This window comes from Globicephala melas, chromosome 20 (genome assembly GCF_963455315.2).
Source record: "Globicephala melas chromosome 20, mGloMel1.2, whole genome shotgun sequence".
NCBI classification, from domain to species: domain Eukaryota; kingdom Metazoa; phylum Chordata; class Mammalia; order Artiodactyla; family Delphinidae; genus Globicephala; species Globicephala melas.
Genome location: NC_083333.1, coordinates 36915820 through 36936512, shown reverse-complemented (window position 1 = coordinate 36936512; position 20693 = coordinate 36915820). Strand labels below are relative to the sequence as shown.

The 20693-nt window shown below is 41.3% G+C and overlaps 1 protein-coding gene across 4 annotated transcripts in view; it reads right to left on the bottom strand.

Moving 5' to 3' along the window:
• KANSL1 (KAT8 regulatory NSL complex subunit 1) overlaps positions 1-20693 on the bottom strand; it is a 171356-nt gene that overhangs the window by 133423 nt on the left and 17240 nt on the right. The window contains exon 1 of one of the 4 annotated variants that reach the window (XM_030850037.3): positions 9409-9992. The exons of the other annotated variants lie outside the window; for them this stretch is intronic. The gene's annotated coding sequence lies outside the window, so the exon portion shown is untranslated. Of the gene's footprint in view, positions 1-9408; positions 9993-20693 lie in introns of those variants that run through there. 4 annotated transcript variants of the gene reach the window in all.

Below are 20693 nucleotides of genomic sequence, written 5' to 3'. Positions count from 1 at the left end.
GTGATTGAGAGTCCGCCTGCCGATGCAGGGGACACGGGTTTGTGCCCCGGTCCGGGAAGATCCCACATGCCGCGGAGCAGCTGGGTCCGTGAGCCATGGCCGCTGGGCCTGCGCGTCCGGAGCCTGTGCTTTGCAACGGGAGAGGCCGCGACAGTGAGAGGCCCGCGTACCGCCAAAAAAAAAAAAAATTAAACAAAATAATAGGGAAGGATTTGGGAGACGATCCACAGAACTTGGATGAACCAAGTGGTACATGTGCAGCTTCTCAAGAAAGAGAGGGAAAAAGCAGCTATGCAGTGCTTTGTGATGAAGTATCAAAAGCTACATTATGGAACACACTGGAAAGTTTTTTTTTTTGTATTTCTTTTACAAATGTGGATTTGTTATGGAATACAACAGGGAGTGGGCAGCAAAATTTTTATTATAAAGCAAAGAAACAATGTGGACCTCACCACCCCAGTCCCTAACACTTTCTATGCCAACAGGGCAGGGCTTCTTAGGTTTTATAATTACTAAGGGAATCATAGCTCTGGCTGGAGAATAGGTTATTATTATGATTGCTCTAACGTTCACTAACATTTACTAAATGCTCTAATGTTCACTAACATTAATTGACCTTTTACTGCGTCAGTCACTGTGCTAAATGTTTTACATACACATCCTCATTTAGTCATCACAATAACATTATAAGACGAGTATGTACTCTTATTCTCATTTTATAGATAAGGAAACTGGTGCTCAGAAGTTAAGTAACATGCCCAAGCTCACACAACTACCAAGCTGCAGAGACAGGATTCCGATTCAAATCTCTAACTGTAAGGCCCATGCTTTCTTTTTTTTTTTTTAATTGAAGTATAGTTGAATTACAATGTTGTGTTACCACTATATACAATGCTAGGTCTAAACTGGAAGGAGCTTAACTGCTAGACATGAGGTTTTTGAATTTTAGTCTTTATGGGAAAGTCAATGAGAAATACCAACTGATTATCTCCAACAGACATTTTATTAAAATGCCTACAGCATTCAAAGCCCCACGTAAAGACAGACACTCACTGTGATCAGGGAATCCTGGGGGGACCCTCACACAGGCTGAGAGTGGGTGGGGTCACAAAAGGCTTCCCGGGGCAAAAACATCTAAGTTGAAACCTAAAGAATAAGGAGGGTCCAGTATCGCCCATACAGCTACTTCCAACATCCCTATCCCCAACACCAAATCCAAAACCAGTTCCTGCCCCTCAACATGCCCCATGTGAATGAATCCCGATCCCAATCACTGATTTACCATCTGATAGACATCTTACTTAAACATATACTAATACTTAAACATATACTAATACCAGATAGGAATAATAGGAAGGCTATAGGAGTTCATGGTCTAATGCTGGAGACACCAAGAATTATAGCAGTGTCATCAATGCCAAAGATAAAAAGATAGAAATTAGGCGTGAAGGTAAACCCAGATGATAAAGCACTGTTTTTCCTGAAGGGATCAAGCAAGGCTTCAGAAAGAGATGACATTCTGACTGACTACTGAAGGCTAAATAGGGAGGATTCAATATAGAATGACAGGCACATTCATTGCATCCTTAATACCATTGCCTTAGTTCAGAACCTCTTACGTATTACAGTAATCCAGACAGTTGTAATCTCCCAACTGTTCTTTCTTCCTGTCTCAGCAAGCCTTCAACCTACTACCCACTACCAAAATGATTACTAGAAAGCAGGAGGAAAAAAGGGAAGAAGAGAGGGAACATAACTCCAACCATGTTGTGCTCCTGCTTAAAATCCTTCAGTGACTCTAGGGTAAGGATGAACTCAAACTTCCACACAACATTTATCTGCCCCCCTTTTACACTCAGCCTCATCTCCAACCTGTCCCCACCTTAGCCACCTGAATCTTATAGTTCCAGATTCTTCCATACCCTTGGCACCTTTGCTTTTCAAGTTTTAGCTCAAGATCACATGCTCTTTAAACTATTCCCCATTCATTCCAGGTGCAGTTAGAGGTCCCTTCCACTCTAGGGTCTAATATGCACTCCCATGACACCCTGGGCAACAGCTCATAATGGAACATAAACACCTAGTTTTGTCGCCCTCCCGCCCCAATCCCGACTGTGTATTTCTTAAAAGGAAGGTTATGGCTTGTTTTATCTCTATCCTTACATGTAGCACTGCATCTGGCAGAGAGTGGACCAATACATGTTAGCTAACCTGAGTAGTCTATGCTGAATGCATCAGATGGAGATTCATTATAAAGTTAATGGGGGTGTCTGATCATAAGGTAAAAACAATCTAACAGTAAGCAGGAACGGGGCTTCCCTGGTGGCTCAGTGGTTGAGAATCCGCCTGCCAATGCAGGGGACACGGGTTCGGTCCCTGGCCCGGAAAGATCCCACATGCCGCGGAGCAACTAAGGCCATGTGCCACAACTACTGAGCCTGTGCTCTAGAGCCCGCGTGCCACAACTACTGAAGCCCACGCACCTAGAGCCTGTGCTCCGCAACAAGAGAAGCCAATGCAATGAGAAGCCCGCGCACCGCAAGGAAGAGTAGCCCCCACTGGCTGCAACTAGAGAAAGTCCACACTCAGCAACGAAGACCCAACACAGCCAAAAATAAATATAAATAAAATAAATAATTTTTTTAAAAAAGAAGCAGGAACCAACAGAATCTAGGACAGGCTTCAACTACCTCAAGTTCCAGTCATTTACATTGCCAAGCACATGCACTCAGACTGACAAACTTTTTAAGTTACTTTTTTTTTTAAGTTACTTTCAAACTACTAAATTTGGCTACATAAGCCTTTTGAAGGCAATACCTATCAAAATTTTCAATGCAACTACTCAGACTTCTACCTAGTAACTGCACTTTTATGAACCTATCCAAGAGAAATATTCTCACAGATACATAAGAATATATGCACAATTCTGCTGAAGACAGTTCTTTTACTAAAGAATTGTAATACAAAAAAAAAACTAAACTTAAAAGATACAATAGAATATTATGCAGCTATTTAAAAAAAAAACTGTTTAGGGCTTCCCTGGTGACGCAGTGGATGAGAGTCCGCCTGCCGATGCAGGGGACATGGGTTCGTGCCCCGGTCTGGGAAGATCCCACATGCCGCAGAGCAGCTGGGCCCGTGAGACATGGCCGCTGATCCTGCGCGTCCGGAGCCTGTGCTCCGCAACGGGAGAGGCCACAACAGTGAGAGGCCCGCGTACCGGGGGGGGAAAAAAAAACTGTTTATATGTTGATGTGAAAAATCTCTATGATATATAACTAAGTGAAAAAAAAGACCAAGCTACGGGGCTTCCCAGATGGCGCAGTGGTTGAGAGTCCGCCTGCCGCTGCAGGGGACACGGGTTCGTGACCCGGTCTGGGAGGATCCCACATGCCGCGGAGCGGCAGGGCCCGTGAGCCATGGCCGCTGAGCCTGCGCGTCCGGAGCCTGTGCTCCGCAACGGGAGAGGCCACAACAGTGAGAGGCCTGCGTACCGCAAAAAAAAAAAAAAAGACCAAGCTACGAAACAGGTAAGATCATGTTTGCATTTAAAAAAAAAAATAAAATTGTTTTGAAGGATAACTACATATCAAAATATTTATTCATGTTTATCCTATTTCTATTCTATCACTGCATTCAAGTTTCCTTCCAGTTTACCTCACAAAAAACAAAGAAGGAAAAATGTATTTTTATCTCATCTCTTCCTAGCAAACTCTAATAATACAAGTATTTCTGAACAATACTAAAATCGAAGATTTCTTGAAGGGTTCAAGCAATTCAAAAGCAAACAAGTTCTTCTTAGGTTGGGGGGGGTAGGGGATGAGGAGGGGGTACCTGACCAAAGTCGAGGGATCTCACTGAATCAACCTATCCCTTTAGAATACTGAATTAAAGATTAACTACAAAAAACAGCAATCCATTATCTTCTGAAATATGCTTAAAGTCTTCAAACATCCTCAGTTCTCCATGGCAATATATGAGCAGTTTAACGAAACTTTCCTGACAGTTCAACTTATCAGACCAGTTTTCTGCAAAGCCTCTAATGCTAGCAAACATCAGAAGCTAAACTAATTAGCTTTTCGCCTCTATCCCTTCATCATACCCTCCAGTGGAGGTGCTAGTAAGCAGTCACAAAGGCCAAATAGCAAGGGAAAGCCTAGATATCAGTTTTTAGCAATTTTTAGTTTACTGCCCTAACAACAAAATTGTAATTCATCTTTTTTATTCCCAAACACTTCCCCTCCAACTGAATTTAAGCAGGTCTGACCCTAAGCTGCTCCCTTTTTAAAAAGAAATTAAGGGACTTCCCTGGTGGCACAGTGCTCAAGAATCCGCCTGCCAATACAGGGAACACGGGTTCGATCCCTGGTCCTGGAAGATCCCACATACCGTGGAGTAACTAAGCCCGGATGCCACAACTACTGAGCCTGCACTCTAGAGCCGGTGAGCCACAACTACTGAAGCCCGCGTGCCTAGAGCCCATACTCCACAACCAGAGAAGCCACCGCAATGAGAAGCCAGCGCACCACAACAAAGAGTAGCCCCTGCTTCTCCGCAACTAGAGGAAACCCACGCGCAGCAACGAAGACCCAACACAGCCAAAAATAAATAAATAAATGTATTGAAAAAATATATACATACATAAAGAAATTAAAAGCTGAGGGACTCTATTAAGTTTGACGCCACTCAAGCAACTTTTTTCCAAACAAGGGCAGAATCTGCTGTACTTAAAATTCAGAGTGAGATCTCATTTGGGATTCCTGGTTCAAGTAACAAGAACCAGAGTTTTTGATAACATTTAGATAAAACTGCACTGAATTTACCTCCACCTTACATTTCCTCACTCTCAAAAGCTTGGGGAGAAACTGTATTTTTAAAAAGTTAGAACTGGAGGAAAAAAAGGAAAGTTTACAGTCAACAACAATAAAATATATAGCTGAATAATTCCCTAGTGGGCTAGGGCATTCAAATGTTACAATTTTATAGAGCTAGTTTAAAATCTTAGAAAAGCAAGGCTTGCAGAAGGTAACATTTATTAAGCAGCTATCCATTGCCAGAGACCACTACCCAACAGATAAACAAAAATTTAAAAGGTATCTACCTTGAAGAGCCTCTCTTTGACATAATGGTTTAAAATCTTCTTATACAATCCTTAAGTTTTTCTTTCAGACTACCCAAGTTTGTTTTTCATTCATAAATATGAACTGTGCTCTCTACTTTGAAGTCAGTTTCCTCACACCCTACATTTTTGCTTTTACTTTTGTTTGATTAAAGACAAGAAAAGCTTAACACACAAAGAAAAAAAACATCTACTTCAGTTCTTTTTGGAGGCCAAGCTTTTTGGTAAATCATACCTATCAGTTTATTTTCTCCTATACATTTTACCCTACATCCTAAAAGGCAGGCACAGGGCATAATGCAGGAACAAATGATAACCGAACTAATAAATAATAGTGACCCTCCCAATCATATATACTGGTCTTTTCCTATGAGCCACAATTCTCTCCACAATCTGCAAGTGACACCCAAGGACACCACTTTCTTTCTTATCTCTTCTTGTGACCTTCAAATATTGGTGACCTCTATCACAGTGTAATATTTGTCTTTTTAAATTCATATTGTCTTTTCTAAGCATTACTGCGGTTCACTGAGTTTTGATCTCACATTTCAGGGAATGGGAAGTACTGATGAAAGTGTCTTGTTTTGTGTCATGAATTATCACACTCCGGCAGGAATATTTTTGCACAGCTTTTAGTATGCCCAGAGGCTAATATGCAATTTATTATGATAGAAACTATAATTTAAACATACATCTTCAGAAGCAACATGAAGACTCAAAATCCAGACTTAATATAGATTTCCAAGAAATAGCTAAAGTCCTTTTTAGGGAAAGGATGTGGTCCAAGTACTCTGCACTGTCACAGTAAAAAGGCCAGGTGTTTGGGGCCATTTTATTTGAGTCACCTGCACCTGTACTTTTTTATAAAGTGATCAAGTAAAAAGGCACTAATGTAAAATATGCTTCCTGAGACCCAGAACAATCTAACCAATCAAGGCAGAAACTTACTTAAAATAGAGAAAGAGGGCAAAGAAAAGGTGCTTTGAAACTCTAAATAAACCACTCAATAATGAGATTTGCTCTGGGGCAATCAACCGAAGACCACATACTTAGTCTGCACTAGTTCCTCCTTTCCAAACTCAAGGGGATGGAAAGATGTTTGGGGTTAAAAAAAAAAAAAACCAAAAAAACCCCAATTAATTAAAAAAAAAAAAAGTCTCTCTCTCTCCAGGAAGGAAATCACTTAATTTCTGTGTCTAATGACCTCGCCAAGAAGAAAAAAATAACCCCTACCAAACCCCCCGCCCAAGGAAGATGACTCAATATAAGAGGAATAAGCAATATTCTTTAAACACAGTACTTTCAATGACTATTATTTAGAAAATCCAACATGGATTAGTAACGTTTTTCACATTTTAAAATTGCTTTTCTAGTACTGTAACAAGGTAACTAAGCTTTACTCAAAAAAGTTCCTAATTAGAACCACTCAATACTAAAATACCCTCTCAAATCAGCATCGTCAACCACAATGGCCCTATGTTTACAGATTGCATGAGTCAGGTTATATCAAACAAAACAAATCTATAACTTGTTACTCACTTTAAAATACAATTAAAATCTGTGATCAATCCAATAAAATCCAGAGTAGTAGAGACACTGGTTACAGTGTAGCATGACTAGAAATGGAAAGGTACTGGCAGGCAGTGTTTGAAGAAGAAAAAAATAGTTATTTTCCTTTCCTCTCACCTTGATAAAAGTTAAAAGAGAACTAAGGCTTACTCATTTTCTAGCTTCCAGAATTTTCCTCAACAGGATAATGATAAGTCACCTAACAATCAACGTGTGCTCTGCAGGTTTAACCATAGGAATAACGTGTGTAGGCAGGAAGAAAATCATACAAAGATTTAACATCTCACTTTGGTAAAGCACAAAAGTCAAACACTAAAATTCTGAATAAGCCTTTCAAGAAAGATGCAGCAACACTTCTAAATACCTCACTTAAGTAGATTCACAAAGATAAATGAACCAAAACCCCACCATACCTCAAGGCTCTATCAATACTTAATTGATCACTCTTAACTGTCTACAGATGTAAATCAAAAATACTTTTCATATACTTAAATAAGGCAGTCATCAGAGACCAATCATCTTTACCACAATACAGATGTTAAGAATCTTTGTCACATCTATGTTTCCCTCCAAGTGGTACACACTTGAAAATTAAAAATTGACCACCTCCAATCATGAGATCACTAACAAATACATCAAATGTGCTAAAGGTCAAAGGAATGCATACTTTGTAGGATAAACCTAGCGGAAATCGAAATCAGAATTCCATGACTGAGGATAGTTATCCCACATTTATAATACATTTTTTAGATTCCCAAGAGATGAGCATTTTTACCTTGCCTTATTTTTAGAACTACACATCACACTGCACATATCACATGACATGATGTAACTGTTAGCAAAGAAAATGGCCCAAAACCATTGAAAATATACATGGTAGAGGAAACGAATCAATGCACACAAGAATCACTATATTTCATATTGACTTTTTGAAATTTTTTAAACACACGACAGATCTTTTTTCAAATTGGAAACGCGGTTAGTAAGCTCTGTAGAAACAACACAGAAATGTATTCGGTATTTTATAAAATAGGAATTTACCCAACTACAGGGAAAACTGATATGAAGAAACATAATAGAAAAACATTCTTCTAAATCTATAGGATTAGTAGTAAAAATTCTCTGGATCAAAAACGTAACAGAAACATAATGAAATACCTTCAGGTAGAAAACAATTATTACTCAAAAGTGTTCACTATTGTTGCGAGAAAAGAAAAATAGTTTTAAATGACAGGCATGTAGACAATTGAAAATTTCTAAATTGGTCAGAGTATGCTAGAAAAAGAACTAAGTATAGCCTGTAGAAGGGGGGAGGGGAAAACACACCCACTTAAGCCCTTGTAAATAGTGGTTTCTTTAAAGGGCCCAAAAAGCAGGGAAAATACTACAGACTATTCTGAGAAATGGAAAACATATTCCAATGTTCTACTTTCCATACTTGAAAGTGCTTTAGAAACGAAGTTCAGTAACAACCTATAACTATATCATGATTATGCAAGGCAAAGATTATGTAATTTTATCGTTTATTATAAATGTCCGATTTTAAAACTAAAAAAACTAAAACGTTTTGATCTCTCTAATGGGGAGGAGAGAAGTTCTTCTGGGCTACAATTTAAAAATATAAACACACACCCCAAAACAAACAAAAAAACACAATGATTGCTAGCCACGTGACAAAGGAGATGGCAACACCAGGATTGTGAATGGAGGGGAGGGAGGCGAGGCAGGAGGACTAGGAAGATTTCTCGGAACTTTGGGGACCTCGGGATTCGGGTCTCCCGACCCTTAAGGTACCAAACTCTAGCCCTATTAGTTGTACTGTTAACATTCTCAAGTAGTTTATTAATAGGTCACGAAAAATGCTCCAGTGACCTCCAGAATAAAGGGGGGAAAAACGGAGGAGAAGGAGAGAGCAATTTAAAGTGGCGCCATCATGTCACCCCTTCTCCCCTGAGGCAATCAATAAGCAAGAGTTAAGTAACGTGTTTCTCCAAAAAAAACCACACTGGGATCCCGACAACGGAAAACAAAAGGATTTTTAAGTAAAGCATGGGGGTAAGGCTGTTTATCCTATGGAAAACAATCAAATTATTTGCTGAGAATCAAGACAGTCAGCCGGAAAACAGGCCCCCCAAACTCACTTAAAAGCAAATAAATGTCTCTTCCTCTTTAGTTAAAAAAAAAAAAAAACACGTCCGCCTGAGGGAGACTAGATCTGAAAACGTAAGTGACCTCAATTTACAAGCAACAAAAATAATAAATAAATGAAACAAATAACCATCTCACTAAACAATCAGAGTTGTGATACACACCGTGAAACGCGCAAGATGTGTGTTTCGGCCAGAGAAAGGCCTTTTGCAGTCAAGAGAAGTTCAAGGCGAGAGCAAGAGTTTGTTTGGGTTTTTTTTTTTTAAACCGGAATAAATCGTGTTCTTAAGGCCGCATTTTTAAATAGAACGCCAAAGGAAAAGCTGGCGAACGAGGCGGCAGCTGGTGGGGAAGGGCCCCCGCACACCCCCGCCCTTGGGGCGACTCCCAGCCTCGGACCCGCAGCAGGGAAGCCCGGAGAGGCCATTTAAAGTTCCGGGGATTTTTCCTGCCCTGCCCTGCCTTTCTAGTTACAACTAACAAAGAGAGGGAGAAATGGGAGCCACAGGGAGAGCGAGGAGAAGGAGAAAGGGCAGCAGGAGGAGGAGAGGAGCAGCAGCAGCAGCACCTACCACGTGATGGAAGAGCGTTGCCCGGGCGGATTCAGCCCCACAAAATGGGCGCAGTTTGCAAACAGCCCCCGGCCTGGGCGCCGAGGGCCGGCGGCGGCGGCGGGCGGGGGCGCGCGGCGGCGGCTCCGGCCCGGGCCCGCCGCTCTCCTCCCCCCCGGCGCCCGGAGCCGCCCTGACTTTCCGGGCGGGGGGGCGAGGCGGAGGGGGAGGGGAAGGCGGCGGCGGCGGGGAGCGGCCGCTTTTTCTTCTCTTTCGGGCTCTTTCTCCGGCCTTCCTCGGCTCCGGCGGGGCCTGGGCACGGCCGGGGACAACAGCCCGGCCGGGAGGACGGGCGGGCGGGGGCAGAGAGTGAAGCCGCCCCCCCGCCCCGCACAAACAAGCGCCGCCGTCTGCAGCCCAAGCCCGCACCCCGGCCGCCGCCCCCGGACGCCTCTTCCCGGCCGGGGGGAGCGCTCCAGCCGCCCCCCGCACCGCCGCGGCGAGACGAGTCGGCTTCGCTAAGGTGCTCGGTTCTCCCGCCGGCTCGGCGAGCGGTGGCGGCGGTGGCGGCGGCACTGGGAAAATGGCGGCCGAGCTTCTTTTCCCTCCCCCCCTTTAATCTGAAGCGGAGGGAGAATGGAGCGAGCGAGCGAGCGGGCGAGCGCCGGGGACACGGGGAGGAGGGACAGCAGCGCCTCCGCCGGCTGCGGCTGCGGCGGCGAAGGGCCGCTCCGCCCCGGCGCGCCGCCAGGGGGCGCCCACCGCGCCGCCCCCGCGAGCCTCCAGGAGGCGCGGCCGCCGCCGCCGCCTCAGTCAGTCATGGCTGCTCGCCGCGGCCGCTGTTTCTGCACCTCCAGCTGCGGAGGCCGCGGCGCCGGGACCCAGCCGCTCCCAGACGTGCGGCGGCGGCACGCGGCACTGCGGCAGGCGGGAGCGGACCCTCGCTCCGGCTGGGGTGAGGCTAGCCTGAGGCACTGACGCCGTCACATTCCTTCCGCGCTTGGGCTGACAAGGCCGCGCGCCGGCTGTGAGGGGCAAGGCAGGCTGGCGCGACAGAGCAAGAGGACGTGAGCGAGGGAACTGTTTGTACTGGGTAGTAAATAGGCTAATGCCGTCGGTACCACATTATTCCAGGGCTAAACGTGCGCTGAATCAAGTGGGGAGCTCTCTGACCAGTGAACCGCTTCCTGCCGCCCTTTGTCCTAGCAGCCTGCCTCCGTACACTGCAGCACGCCTGGGCACTAGCCCCAGCGCCACGATCCGCAGCCGCCAGGGTTAAAAAAAAAAAAAAAAAAAAAAAGCGCACGTCCTCATTGCGCAGGCGCGGGCCAGGGCCCGCGTCGGGCCAGCCCGGGAAGGGACAGCCGGGAGCGAGAGGGGAAGAGATGGCCCACCAGCGCCAGGCCCGCTGGGAACTGTAGTTTTCGTTAAGAAGCACGCGTCTGGTTTTGGGTGTCACGGCTTGGCGAATCCACCAAAGCAGGCAAATGGCATTACACAATGAGTATTTATGCTTCCTGCCTCCACCAAAAGGAAGTTCACTGCTATGCTAAAAGTTTAACAAAGAACTCCACAGAGAAACCCAAATCTCCCGACAAAAAGCAAACTTCCACTTTCCTACCAGAGTTGGTTTAAAGTGGTGGCACTTTATCATTTCTCATGACCAGTTTGTCAGTACAGTAATTTATTCCTTTCCCAAAATAGGGCCTTAAAATAATGGAAGTTTTTCTAGGTTAAAAAAATTCAGCAATATAATGCTAAGTGTCACATTTACACAAATTATAATCCACTATCCTCTAAAACGAAAGAAAAAGTTGCCAAAAGATGAATCCAGTGCTTAGAGGTTTAAAAAAGGAACTCTGGTATTCATCAAAATATTACTTTAAATTACAGAACAACAAAAAAAATGTTTCCAACAATTAAATCATCGAATGCAGCAGATAAGAAAGGTATGTATGCTCTACTACCAAAAAGGAAGATGAGAAACGCTCAATACTTTTTTGTGGCTTACCAAAACCAATATCCGGTGGTATGCGTCACTTCTGTTAGGCCAAAAAACAGCCCAACAGCTTGTCCTGCCACAAATATTAACTCACTAGCTCCTACAGCATCTACACCTATATTTCCATTTGTACCCTTAAAATCACACTCTTAATCATAGTCATGGTTCTCAAATATCAAAAGAAAGTCACAGGGTCAAATTACACAAGAATAAAAAAAAAATATGTATACATATTTGTATACACATCCAAAAGAGATCCTAGTCTTGGCTTTTTAAATTATAATCCTGGGGGGGGGTTAGTTGATTGAAAAATGTATACACACATCTCCATATAAATAGTTATTCCACAAAATATAGCAGAAAGTGTTGAACACAATTCTAAAACCAACAGATGGCGAACTAGAGCCCTAATGTGAGGATTCTGAAATCCAAATGAGCAGAATGAAAATACCAAATAAGGCATAGCCCTTTGCAGTGTATACTTAAATATTATGTTCAAAGACACTCACCACAAAATAATTAATTTTACTACTGCTTCGATTCTTAAAACTCAAGTGTCAGATTTAATTAGGCCCCCAAATAACCAAGGTTATAAAATACATTCTTTTCAAATGATTAAGAAAGAGGTGGAAATGCTCATTTTTAAACATGCATTTTGGGTAAAAGTAAATCCCCACTTTCCCCTTTTCTCATTGCTTAGCCCAAGAGTAGGGAGTTCACAGTGTTTATGGCACTTAATTTCTTTTACATTGTTATCTCGAATCAGATGTCTTTCTGCTCAGACACCAATTTTTCCAAATAAGGACACTCAAAGGTGAGCTACTACAGACACAAAAATCTTAGACAAATACATTTTCCAAAACACAGTGGATGTCAAGGCTGATTACACACACACACACACACACACACACACACACACACACACACGGGCTTCCCTGGTGGCGCAGTGGGAAGATCCCACATGCCGCTGAGCAACAAAGCCCGTGTGCCACAACTACTGAGCCTGCACTCTAGAGCCCGCGTGCCACGACTGCTGAAGCTCGCATGCCACAACTACTGAAGCCCGTGCGCCTAGAGCCCATGCTCCGCAACAAGAGAAGCCACCGCAATGAGAAGCCCGCGCACTGCAACCGAGAGTAGGCCCCACTCGCCACAACTAGAGAAAGCCCACACACAGCAACAAAGACCCAATGAAGCCTAAATAAAACAATTTATTTTTTAAAAAAAACGCATACTACTCATTTTCCAAATCATTCTTGGAATAGTCACTGTGATTGACTGTCCTCCGATATCCACTCTATCCTAGTAGATTAGTTTCAACCCATTCTCTTTGCCAATGATTGGTTGGGAATGGGCATGAAATGTAATCCTGGCCAACGTGACACGAGTGGAAGCCCACTGGAAGGCCTCCAAGAGAGAAAAGATTCTTCAGTCCTAAAGATGAGATGAGGAAGAAACAGTCCCTTTTCAGGTAATGCTGAACATGACACTTCACACTGCTACAGTCACCTTACAGCAAGCCTGAAGATGCCACCAACATCAAAAAGGGCAGAATGGAGAACTGGCAAGTACCTTGGTCCTTGGTGACAGCATTAAATGATTATATCAAACAATCCTGACATCTGCAAGACTTCTGGACTTCCAGCTACATGAGAACAAGGTAACAACAAACACTTCTTTATTGTTTAAGCCGATTTGAATTAGGTTTCCTATACCTGAAGTCAAAAACATGCTGATTATTTTCTCATATTTTAGTGTATTTGTATACTCTAAAATACTTTATGGATAATTTATATTGTCATATTTTATATAACCTATAGACCAGTCCTTTCCTCATATACACAACTCTGTACCCATCCATGTCTTTATCTATGTGAACTTTCTGCCCTGACAAAGAGGACCATCCCTCCTCACCACCAATCCTTGTTCATTCCTCTCCCCCAATCCACCTCTAATTTATTTTTCCTTCAAGAAAACAGTAATAAGAGAATTCCCTGGCAGTCCAGTGGTTAGTACTTGGCACTTTCACTGCCATGGGCCCGGGTTCAACCCCTGGTTGGGGAACTAAGATTCTGCAAGCCGGATAAATAATAGAATAGGAAAGAAAGAAAAAGAAAACAGTAATAATAACAATAATGTGGATTATTGGCACTGTATTACCCTGCTCTTGGTTAAATGCTCTCTGTAATTCCACTGAGGTTGTTTTCATATACCAATCTTGCCTCCTAAAGCCAGCCTCAAAGCTCTTAAAAGCAGGAACTATGATTATTCCAACTTTTCTGATTTATTACCCTGATCTATATAATAAACACACTCCAAAAAGGCACTCTTTAACTTCTTCACCATATATCTTCTAACAACCCAGAAATTCCTAAGCAGAATATTCTAACACAAATTCAGTATTTCATATGTCCGGACCAATCTCAAAAGGACAAGGGATTATTCTATGTTGTACTTAAAAAAAAAAAAAAAAGAAAAAGCAATTATTAAAGTAACTCAGGAGAGAAAGTCCTAAAGCCTAAACCGTTTAGTTTCAAAAGGACAGAGACCCAGTTTTTGTTATTTGCCATTGCATCCCAGGGACCTAGTCCAGATATCACAGAAATGAACACATCAATCTATATAAGACAATATTAAAATTATATCATGGAAGAAACATTTTTAAACTGAAATTGGTGCATGCTCTCATGTTAATATTCAGCCAGCTAAATGTGAAGTAGAAAGCCAGGATAAACTGAACCAAAATTGGGAAATTTAAACAAAAGAATTTTGGATATTAGAAGGAATATGGAAGGCCATCTAATATAAACCTCCAGATTTTATTATCAGGAAAATGAAGCCAGGGCTTCCCTGGTGGCGCAGTGGTTGAGAATCTGCCTGCTAATGCAGGGGACACGGGTTCAAGCCCTGGTCTGGGAGGATCCCACATGCCGCGGAGCAACTGGGCCCGTGAGCCACAACTGCTGAGCCTGCGCGTCTGGAGCCTGTGCTCCGCAAAGAGAGGGGCCGCGATGGTGAGTGGCCCCCGCTTGTCACAGCTAGAGAAAGCCCTCGCACAGAAACGAAGACCCAACACAGCAAAAATAAATTAATTAATTAATAAAAGTGAAGGCATTCCATTTGTTAAAAAAAAAAAAAATGAAGCCAAGAGAAAATAGTTAGGAGACTGGCCAAAGCCAAAGCTGGAACACATGCTGGAATCCAGGTGTCAGTCTCCAATTCTCACTTTCCCCACTGTATCACCTGCCTTCCAGAGTTAGAGCCTCCCAACAGAAACATGCTACTCACCTGGAGAGTAAGAAGTGCAAACATGACAAAGGTATTAAACTTGAACAATACTACCAATTCAGTTTCACCAGTATCAAGATTTGGCCAAGGTAAGTAAGAGAAAATCCTCACATTGTTTACAATAAAGCACAAAGATCAAGATTTTTTTTCACTAAATGGAGGTCTCAACTAATTCACAATATCATATATTCTTATGTATTCAGTCCAATAGCGACAAACTTTCAGTAAGATTAAACAACTTAAGGCATTTGAAAAACTTTTCAATGACAAAGTATTATCAGAATGCATGGTATTCCTTAGTTTCAATCCCACCCAAAAACAAGATAATTTTCTTCCTCATACTAAAGATATATAGGCTCTAGAATTTAGAGAAAGATACTATCTTACCATCTCACCATAGAAGTGATCCAATAACTCATTGAGAAGAAAAACTAATCTTTAGGCAGACTCATGATTTAACCGTGTTAGTACTGAGAACAGTAACTAAAGTTACAGATTAACCCTGAAAGCACTCCTCAATCTAGAAATAATTTATTTGGGGATATTTAAGAAGACAGTACTAAAATTCAACTGAATACAACTGTATCACTTAAAGAAACAAGTCAGGTTCTCCCAGGCCATCAGCTATGTTAAGACTTAACATCCAAGATTGATGGTTTTCTCCTGTGCAGTCCCAGATTTCAAAGTAGGTACACAAGCACTGACTTCTAATACACGCAGTTTAACCAGAACTTTACATGAATATTTTAATAAAGTTTCTCAAGGAGTTAAATTAAACAAACATACAAAAAACTACTGATTAAATAGACTGATTATTTAGGTGGATTTTAATAAATTCTAATGCTTTGAACTTTAGTATAGAACGTTTTAAAATTCTCCAATAATTAGAATTAACCGAAAAAGTTAATTGACCAAACATAACAGGAGTATTTTAATATACTGATTTTGCAGATAAGGCAATGTCAGATGAAAGAATCTGCATAAGACCTAAACACTGTATTAGATAATAAATGTCAGAACATGCCCCAAATTTACCAAGAAACTGCCTGGCTTCTTTTCCAAATGATACGTAAAGGTAAACATGGAGAACTTCAAGGCAGCTGTGAGCACCCAAGTTGTGGAGGGCCTGATAGTCAGAAGGGGAAAAAATGTTCACAGAGAAAAGGAGGCAACAAGTGCACAAGGCAAAAGGCATTTTAAAAAAAATTTTTAAGTGAGTTGCTGAGTCCAAAGTTAAGATGCAACTTCTAAAATCTTGCTCTGATGGCATAGTGAACCTAGGGATTATGGAGATAGCACATCACACCTGCTCCCTCCAATAGAGAGGCACACCATTCTTGGAAAGGACATTACTTTTTAAATCCACTGATTCCTGGATTCCTGAACTGGGTTCTCATGTAGTGTGCAGCATACAGCTATGGACTAGGAAGTAACTGAAGCCACTCAATAGACAGGAGACATCTTGCTGGAGTGTCGATTTAATCAAAGATTATAGTAAAATCAGATACACTTTGTTAAACACAAATATATTACAGAACAACATGCAAAATTCTCATTTTTTCAAGATAGAGAAGGAGTCTTCAGAGAAATGCTCTTTTTGTGACAAGCTGCTTTGGACAACCCCAGATCTTGACAGTACTTTAGGAGAAGCAATTGTAGATAAATATGCGTGCCCAAAAACCCTGAACGTGTAGTCCCTTTATACAAATGATCAAACCTGAAAACATCTAATGTAAAAATTGTTGTGGGTACAATATTATAAATGAGACCATAAGCTACTGAGAGAACATGACTGGAATTCAGGAAATGCTAAAGCCCCTGTCTTATCTCTGTCACTCATTTACTAAGAAATCATATATAATTTTCTTAACAGCACTCTTTTTTCATTTCTGAATTAGACTGAAAAAAATAATAGAACATAATATTCAGTATTTTCAGCCATATTCCAAATTCTCACAATCAAATTTAGAAACAAATTTATCTAACAAAATTGTCTCAAATGATCTAGCTCTAGCTTCAACTAATAGAACAACAACAACAAATAGCCTAATGAAACTATATCTTCTATGGTATAAAGAAGAAAAAAATCCTTCTGTGTAGAGGAGGAGAAAACCTACTCACACGTCCTAGAATTTCTATGGTGGCAATGTCAAAATGTGATCTTGCTGGTAACATTTAGGCTAGGGCATTGAATTTTTATAACATAACAACAGTAATACTTGTATTCCTGCCTTGAATGACTTTCTTTGATTTTTCAATAAAACTAGATATCCCCTTAAAGCCCTATTATTAATTCCCAATCATTCATAAACATTTACTGAGTGTCTACTGGATGCTAAACACTATAGTACCCCTGGAAAAAAATGCTAAGTCACCATCATAAACTATGTGGTAGCCAAAAAAAAAAAAAAATCCTTTCTATTCACTGATATTTTAAACAGTAATTCAAAGCCAAGAAGTAGTAAGAGAACAATCAGCAAAATTTTAGTGCTTTATGCTTCCAATTCAACTCTCTTCTGGCCCTTTTGGGAAGCTTTTGTAGACCACCCTAAGAATGCTAAAATTAGGTGTTATTTATGGCATAACTAGAATGAGGTAACAAAACAAGTACCTCAAAAATAAAACTAAGAGAAGAGGTTAAGGGAACCAAGTAGGAGACAAGGATCTCAAGTGCCAGACTTGGTACCTCTACCCTGAATGCCTCAAGATAGGGAAAAGGTCAAGAAAAGGAAAATTTGTGACCTAGTCCAACTGTATTTAATTCTACATCTTTCTTTCTTTTTTTTTTAAATTTTATTTATTTATTTATTTTGGCTGCATTGTGTCTTCGTTGCTGCACACAGGCTTTCTCTAGTTGTGGCGAGCAGGAGCTACTCTTTGTTGCAGTGCGCAGGCTTCTCATTGAGGTGGCTTCTCTTGTTGCAGAGCACAGGCTCTAGAGAGTGTGGGCTTCAGTAGCTGTGGCACATGGGCCCAGTAGTTGTGGCACACGGGCTTAGTTGCTCCGCGGCATGTGGGATCTTCCCGGACCAGGGCTCGAACCCATGTCTCCTGCATTGGCAGGCAGATTCTTAACCACTGCGCCACCAGGGAAGCCGTACATCTTTCTTTCATTCCCAAATATTTGCTCTTGCCCCGTGGGAAGGCTTCTAGATTTCTTGTGATTGCCACAAATTTAATAACTCATCATTTCTTAAACATTAGTTGTATTAACTATTATCTTCATTCAGTAATTAGGCAATTAGAATTTAATATTGCTAAATGAATGTCCAAAATTAAACCAAAATTATTTCAAGATGAAGTGAGAATACATCTTAACTCATTTGATAAAGCTGTTATCACCCTGACACCAAAACCAGACAAAGACAGCACAAGAAAACTACAGACCAATATCGTTTATGGATATAGATGTAAAAAATCCTCAACAAAACACCAGCAAGTGAATCCATCAACATAAGAAGGATTGTACACCTTTGCTAAGTGTGATTAATTCAAGGAATTCAAGGTTGGTTTAATATCTGAAAGTCAATTAATGTAATACATCACATTAATAAGGAATAAAAACCATACGGGCTCCCCTGGTGGTACAGTGGTTGAGAGTTCGCCTGCCGATGCAGGAGACAAGGGTTTGTGTCCCAGTCCGGGAAGATCCCACATGCCACAGAGCGGCTGGGCCCATAAGCCATGGCCACTGAGCCTGCGCATCCGGAGCCTGTGCTCCGCAACGGGAGAGACCACAACAGTGAGAGGCCCACATACCGCACAAAAAAAAAAAAAACATGATCATCTCAATTGATACAAAAAAAGCATCTGACAAAATCCAACACCCTTTCATGATAAAAACACACAGGAATTGAAGGAAACTTTCTTAACCTGAGAAAAGGCATCTATGAAAAACCCACAGCTAACATCATACTTAATGGAGAAAGACTGAATACTTACTTTCTCCTTAAAACCAGGAACAAAACAAGGATGTCTGCTTTCAACACCTCTATTCAGCATTGTACTAGAGGGCTTCCCTGGTGGCACAGTGGTTAAGAATCTGCCTGTCAATGCAGGAGACACGGGTTTGAGCCCTGGTCCAGGAAGATCCCACATGCTACAAAGGAACTAAGCCCATGCTCCACAACTACTGAGCCTGTGCTGTAGAGGCTGCAAGCCACAACTACTGAGCCCGTGTGCCACAACTATGGAAGCCCGTGCACCTAGAGCCCATGCTCTGCAGCAAGAGAAGCCACTGCAATGAGAAGCCCACACACTGCAATGAAGAGTAGCCCCCACTCTCTGCAACTAGAGAAAAGCCCACTGAAGACCCAATGCAGCCAAACATAAATGAATAAATAAAATTTTTAAAGAAATACTGTACTAGAGATTCTAGCCAGGACAATTAGGCAAAAAAAAGAAAAAAGAAATTAAAAGCTTTCAGGTTACAAAGGAACAAGTAAAACTACTACAATTTGTACATGACATAATCTTGTATATAAAAAATCCTAAGGAACCCACAAATAAACTATTAGCGCTAATAAACATATCCATCAATGTTACAGAATTCAAGATCACTATACAAATAAATACCAATTGTATTTTGATACAATAGCAACAAACAATCTGAAATGAAATTAAGAAAACTCCATTTATAATAGCATCAAAAAGAATAAAATACTTAGAAATAAATTTAACAAAGAAAATATAAACCTTATAATTTGAAAACTACAAAAATTGTCACAAGAAGTTAAAGAAGTCCTAATTAAGTGGAAAGGCATCCCATGTTCATGGATCAGAAGATGTAACTTTGTTAAGATGGCAATACTTCCTAAATTGATCTACATATTAATTCAATTCCAGAATATCCAAAACAATCTTGAAAAGGAAGAGCAAACTTAAGTTTCAAAACTTAATTCAAGGCTATAGAAATCAAAACAGTGTGGTATTGGCATAAGGACAGACATATAAATCAATGGAATATAGTTTAAGAGTCCGGAAACAAACACTCACATTCACAGTCAATTGACTTTTGACAAGGGTGCCAAGACAATTCAATGGGAGGCAAGTGAGGTAGGAGTGGGGTTGGATAGTCGTTTCAGCAAAAGGTCCTGGGGCAACTGGATATTCACATGCAGTAGAATAAAGTTGGACCCCTATCTCACACCATACACAAAAACTAACTCAAAATGTATCATAGACTTAAATATAACAGTTAAAACCATAAAATTCCTAGAAGAAAACAAGAATAAATCTTCATTATCTTGGGTTACACAATGGTTTTTAGACATGGTACCAAAAGCACAAATGACAAGAAAAAATAAGTAGACTGAACTTCGTCAAAATTATAAAATTTTGTGCATTAAAGGACCCCATCAAGGGACTTTCCTGGTGGCGCAGTGGTTAAAAATCCCCCTGCTAATGCAGGGTACACAGGTTCAAGCCCTGGTCCAGGAAGATCCCACATGCCACAGAGCAGCTAAGCCCACAAGCCACAAATACTGAGCCTGCGTGCCACAACTACTGAAGCCCACGAGCCTAGAGCCCGTGCTCCACAACAAGAGAAGCCACCACGATGAGAAGTCTGTGCACCACAACAAAGAGTAGCCCCTGCTCGCCACAAGTAGAGAAAGCCCATGCACAGTAACAAAGACCCAACGCAACCAAAAATAAATTAATTAATTTATTTTAAAAAAAAAGGACCGAATCAAGAAAGTGAAAACAGCCCATGAAATGAGAGAAAATATTTAAAATTCATGTGTGACAAGGGACTTGTATCCAGAATATATAAAGAACTCTTAGGACTCAACAATAAAAAGACAATGGAGTTTAAAAATGGCAAATAATGTGACAGAAATAGACATTTCTCTGAAGATACACAAATGGCTAATAAGCATATGAAAAGAGCCCATCATCATTTGCTATCAGAAAAATGAATTCAAAACCACAATGAAAAAAGAAAAAACCACAATGAGATACCCCTTCACACCCACTAGCATGGCTATAATCAAAATGATAAACAATTACAAGTGTT